Raw genomic sequence first — 6,121 nt, 5'->3', positions numbered from 1 at the left:
CTCGATTGTGACTTTAATTGATTGATTTTCCCGCTTTGGATACTCCCCTTTATTTGTTTGTTCTGGAATGAGTGTTACCGTGTGGTCAGGGTTCCTGGAATGATTTGGGAGTGTCAGGGAGTATATTTTTCCTCAATTGTGACTTTATTGATTTTTCCCGTTTTGGATACTCCTCTTAGTTTTTTGTTCAGGAACGAGTGTTACCGTGTGGTCAGGGTTCTTGGGACGATTTAGGAGTGTCAGGGAGTCAATTTTTCTTTTGCTCGATTGTGTCAATTGTTTTTCCCCGCAACTTGTATGCGTTAATGTTTAATCTTGCGTACATGTAGGGAATTTCGTTTTTTTTTTCTATTCTCTATTTTGTCTTGTTGTCAGTTTTGACAATTTACCTGATTTTGACTTTTACCGGATTTGACTTACTTTGTAACCACTTTGCTTTGTTGTAAAGGGCTGAGCGGAATTGGGTGCCGCCATGGTCACTTAACCTTTAAGGTTTTTGGGAGGGTAGTTCATGGGGGGAAAGTCCTAGAGTCCCTGTAAGTACCTTAATGGCCCTGGAGTACGGGGACTTTAAACTGTGTTCGACCTCAGCCCCAATTGCTTGGTTGAGTGGGATTTGGCGTCAGTGGTTTCGTTCGGAACACCCCAGTAGATTTAATTTTTTTTTGTGTGGTTACTAATACACTAACCGTTCGGTGTATTTTTCGGGTTTTCTAGAGAGGGTTCCTATCAAAAACCTTTCCTTTTGTTGGTGGACGATTGTCTTCTCTTTCCTGTTAGTTTTCTTAATTTCATTTCCACCTGCCAGGTGATTTGTTTTGGTTTCTCTTTCTGTGGTTTTCCTGAGCGTTGAGTCCTGTCTCTGTTTATCTCTACCGAGACCAATGAATGAGGTTTCCTCTCGCATAACGAGGTTTACGCAACGTTGGTTTCATGTTCAACCCCGTTTTAATTTTCTGGACATAAACCGGTTAGAGATTTGTAGGGTCATGACGACTTCTCCTGGGAATATTGTTTGAGTGGGAGACTGGAGCAAGTCAACTGGTACCTTGTGTTTTTTTTCCTCCTCTTCAGAGCTACTTCATAGCTGTGATGAGCTTCATTTTCGTTTGAAAGGTTGTATGCCTCCTTCAAATGGTATACTGGCGCCCATCATTTGTTTTCTTGATTTTGGTGGTTTATCGTCTTTTGGTTTGCTTTTCTTCAGGTCAGTTTCGAGGTGCTTTTTCACTTAAGAAAAAAATTGAACAAGTTTAATTTTTTTTTGGTTACTTAGGGGAGTGTGTTACGTACGAAATAGAGTTTTCGTCCGTTAACTCGTTTGATTTGTGTTTTTAATGTACATGGGCCTAGTTACACTGGTAGACCGATTCCGATCGCTTAAATCCTCCAATTGCACTTTGTGCACATTTTGTTGTAAATGTGGGTGCGTGACCTGATAAGTTATCAGGTGCCGTAGTCACGTGATTGGTTTCGATTCTTGTCGGGGGAGCGTCGGTTTGTGGTCGTGTTTCTTTGTGTCAGGTGCCATGTGCCTATTTAATCACCCCACTTTGTGATATCGGTCTCTTTACCACTACAGCACCCGAACTGCCGACATCTGACTTTTTTCTGAGCGGTGTGGCGCGTGTGTGAATTTGAATTTTTAATCCGTAAACATCTGGCCGAATTACAGGTAAATTGGTTTTATTGTTAGTTCTTTTGAATTATTTTGTATCGGCCCAATTTTCCAACACAGCATTGTGTTCGGCCCAACCGGATATTCGGAGATTTTTCCAACCGGAGATTCAAGGACTTTTCCAACCGGAGATTCAGAGATTTTCCAACCGGAGATTCAAGGACTTTTCCAACCGGAGAGTCAAGGACTTTTCCAACCGGAGATTCAGGGACTTTTCCAACCAGATATTCAAAGACCTTTCCGACCGGAATTTCAAAGACCTTTCCGACCGGAATTCCAAGGGTTTCCTGAGAGATCTGAGGGTTTTCCCGAGGAAGGAACGTTTCAATCGGGGATTGAATCAGCCTGACCGGGACTGCTTTGTCCAGAGTTTTCCGGACCAGCCCACGTGTTGGGAAAGCCGATCACCGGCCACAGAGGTTTAGAAAGGTCAGAGTCGAACCACCACGATTCCTCACTTGATCACTAGTTTTATTTAATTTCATTTTATTTTATTTTTATTTTTTAGTTATATTAGTTTGCTCTAAACAACTTCAACACTTGTCATCACCTCTGGTCACCTTTTTGGTTGCCGGAACAAGTGTTGAAGCTGTTTGTTCGTTTTCCCTGGTGTTCTGCTGTTTTCTGCCCTAGGTACCTGTCACCAGTCTCTGGACCCCATTTCCTGCCTGGAAATCAGCGGTGGCCACTACTGACTACTGGGAAGAGGATACTGGAGGTTCCAGGACCCAAACATCGTCTTTGACAACTGGTAAGGGCAGTCAATTACAGTTTGGCACTGGGAAAACTTTTCCTGTTTTTTTTTTTTTAATTTATTTCAAATTTAACTTTTTTTTTTTTGTTTTCAACTTTCTTGTGGCAACTTTTGTAAATTTTATAAATATTTTGTAAATTTTTGTAAATATTGTAGTTATTTTAATTTGTAATATACACGTGTACATATACAACGAGTGGTTCGTTTGATTTCCTGCAGTATATCCAAGTGTGTTCATCTATAGCTAGTTATGAACTCATGCAATTAATCCACGACCTTGAGCTATCTAATTGAAAAATGTTGTAATCTCATTAATGTGAGGTTTCATCATAACAACCCTGTGAGAGTTCAAGGACGCCCCTAGAAATGACGTTTCAACGTGTGAAGACAACACTTGCAAGTGTCTAACTTTAGGTTGAAAAGTAAATTTAAATTGTCAGGAAGGAAATAAATCAAATTTATTTCACTTGAGCGGAAACACTAAAATTGTGGCATGCGGTTAAAGTGCAACCGCACTTATGATCCAATAGCTAAACTATGCACCGAAATGTGACCGGACGTTGGGTTGCGAAATATTTCCAAGTACCGAAGGTCGAAAAGTCGTCACTAGAGGGGACCAGGTCTGGGAGTGTTTTGATTGGTGGAACCAGTGTTTGGAATGCTATAAGAAGGAAGTTATACCCTAGAGAGGGGTTCATTCCAGTCAGTCCAGTTTTGCCGTGCACCACGTCGGAATCCGAACCGCAAATGTCTATTAGACATGTCTGTAACTCTCAAGCAAAGTTATCCGTGAACGCGCTCCAAGTGACAAGCCTCACTCCAAGATCCTGTCTTCATTAGAGGTGTAAGTATGATTATTGTATTTTTATGTTGTGTATTGATTTAAGCCTGTTTGATTATGATCTTATTGGAAGTTAGCAACGTTTTTGTTGGATTAGGAAACCGGTTATTTTATTAGTTAGTAAGTTGTTTAGGTTAAGGAACTTATTTTATAGAACTTGATGGTAGTGTTAACTGTTTTATTTCACGCTGAAACGAGATCCTAGGTAAATATGTGGAATTAAGTTCAACACGTCACGCTACTCGTGACATATAGTGGAGGCGCCTACGTTTCAGGGTAGAAAAAACATAATTTTTAAGAAGAAATTATTATTTCTCAAGCGGGTAATAGCGGAGGTATTTCTAATCGAGCGTCTCAAGAAAATAATAACGAATGGTCAGTTAAAGATTTTTTTTTGGATTCATAATGCTAATTTACGTCAGTGTAAATAAAATAGTTAGCTTAATCAATAGGCAAATTCGTCAGGAAATAGCTAGGAATAATCAAATTGTTTAAGATAATCTTTTACATTTTGTCTGAGAGCTTGAGAAGTCGAAATAATGAAAAAATACTGCCATACATCTCGTATTAATTTTCCATGAGTGAACCAAGTGACAAATCACGAGTACGAACTCGCAGTAGAGCTCAAAGTGTATCGGACAAAGAAAAATTTATTTTACAACAAGCACTAGCCCAAGGAAAAAACCCCGAAAAAGTCTTGAAAGAATTAAGAGAGTTTAAACGCGTGCATCATAGCTCAACTGTCAGTTCCCCTGTTTCTGAGCCAAAAACTCCAACCACCCCAAAGTTTACATGCCCACCTACATTTAACCCATCTATTGACTCTCCCATTATTTTTGTGAATAAATACGAAAAAACAGCGATTGTAAATAGCTGGTCAGAAAATCACAAAATATCTTATTTAGCTAATTGTTTGGAAGGTCCAGCCCATACATGGTTTGGTAATTATATTAGTGAGCCAGAAAATCAGATAAAAACATGGCTAAATATAAAATCAGATTTTTTGAAGGAGTTTTCAGGAGAACAGCCACTCCGAAAGTTAAAATTTCGATTAATCACTCGCAAACAGCAAGACGCCGACGATATAAAAAAGTACTATTATGATTTATTATTAATCGCAAACGAGATTGACCCAGAAATTACTTTTGCCCAGCTGAACCGCCAAAGGAACTGCAATGACAACAGGTCACGAACATTCTATAATAGGAATTGTTCATATCAAAATCAAGGAAGAAACAAGAATTATCCCCCTAGAACAAATAAATATAGACTTCAGGGAATTCCGGTAACAGAGGACAACAACTTATACGAAATAATTCGTCGCAATCCCAGAATTTTAACAGGAACAGAAACCAAAATTGGGGAAATAATAGAAATAATTATTGCCTCGCACGAGAACGCACGATGGCCGCGTTATTTGCATTGATTGTCGTAGGACCGGTCACGTGTCTTGTAACTCCAATAACAGGCCTTTTGAAAGGAACACACCTCAAAGCCGAAGAAACCCAAACCGCAGAGGACAATTTCAAAATTAAAAAGCCCGGACGAAATTGTCCAATTGTCATCTACGGGCATTAGTAAACAAACATTAATCGTACATATCACAGTTAACGATAAAGATAACGTCCTTGTTTTACTTTATACGGGAGCTTGTAAAAATGTAATTGACATAAATTATACAGTAATATGAGACGGTTACAGAACAGTATACAACTGATAACAGCAGGAGGGTATCCGGTTCAACATCTTGGAAATTCTGAGGTAACTCTAAAAATTAACGATACAATTATTGTGATTGAAGCACTAGTGGTTCAAAATTTATCAGAAGCCTTAATTTTGGGACATAACTTTTTAGCTAGTAAAAAATCATTAATCGATTATAATACCAATACTGTGACGTTATACCATAAACTTGACGCATTCATTTTACATTTTGGCAACAATGTTGACAACAACATTGGAAAAATAGAACAACTGGAGGATATTAGTAAAGTATTTGCAAACGTAGAGATCGAGTCAACAGCGCAAAGTTTTAAGGTTACACTTGCAACCGACTACATGGTCAAAGTCGGTCGCGGGATAACAGTACGACTGAATTGTGCCTTACCTACGCACGAGCTCACTACGTACTGCTTTATCGAGAATGATAAATATCTACGACCAAGGGGATTAGTTTGTTCAAGTTAAATTTTTGTGAAAAATAGCAAATTGTATATCAAAATTAATAATTTGAGTTTTGAAAGAGCCTTTATATTAAAAGATACGCTATCGGTTATTTTAAAACAACCATGGAAGTAATTTTGAAAAAAAAATCCAGTATATTGTATAAAACCGAAAGTGATGAAGAAATGATTGCCATGAATGACCATAATCTAAGTAATATAACAAACTCAGAATTACATAATAAATTGCAAACGCTACTTGCAGAGTATAGTGACGTTTTTTCAAAAACACCAGAATAGAACGTTCAGAAAATTTTGGAAAAATTGCACGCCCCTTACATGATCTGACAAAGAAACAGAATAAATTTGATTGGCAGGACATACATGAAAAAGCGTTTGAAAAACTAAAATAGAAATTGATTAGTGAACCAGTGTTGGCACATTTTCAGCCAAACAAATGGTGTGACTTAAGGGTAGATGCATGTAAAGATGGAATAGGAGCTATATTATTGCAAGAAGATCATGGAAATCCGTTACACCCGATAGCATACGCAAGCAGAAGTCTTAGTAAAGCTGAGAAAAATTATTCTATAACAGAACTTGAAGGGTTAGCAGCCATATGAGCGCTATCTTATTTTAGACATTTTATTTATGGAAAACCGATAAAAATAGTGACAGATCATCAT

General features: G+C 38.1%; 1 long non-coding RNA gene across 2 annotated transcripts; it reads left to right on the top strand.

Moving 5' to 3' along the window:
- Positions 1–2,628, top strand: LOC145738097 (uncharacterized). 2 transcript variants are annotated; one of them, XR_014180587.1, is made up of 3 exons: positions 1–858; positions 1,088–1,675; positions 1,739–2,628. It is a non-coding gene; the product is annotated as an uncharacterized LOC145738097 (long non-coding RNA). The 2 variants fall into 2 exon arrangements; XR_014180586.1 differs by having other exon boundaries at positions 1–1,675.
- The last annotated feature ends 3,493 nt before the right edge of the window (positions 2,629–6,121 follow it).

The sequence above is a fragment of the Ips typographus genome, linkage group LG15 (assembly GCF_016097725.1).
Source record: "Ips typographus isolate SLU linkage group LG15, UJ_Ityp_2.0, whole genome shotgun sequence".
Classification (NCBI taxonomy): Eukaryota; Metazoa; Arthropoda; class Insecta; order Coleoptera; family Curculionidae; genus Ips; species Ips typographus.
This window is presented reverse-complemented; position numbering and strand designations above follow the sequence as displayed.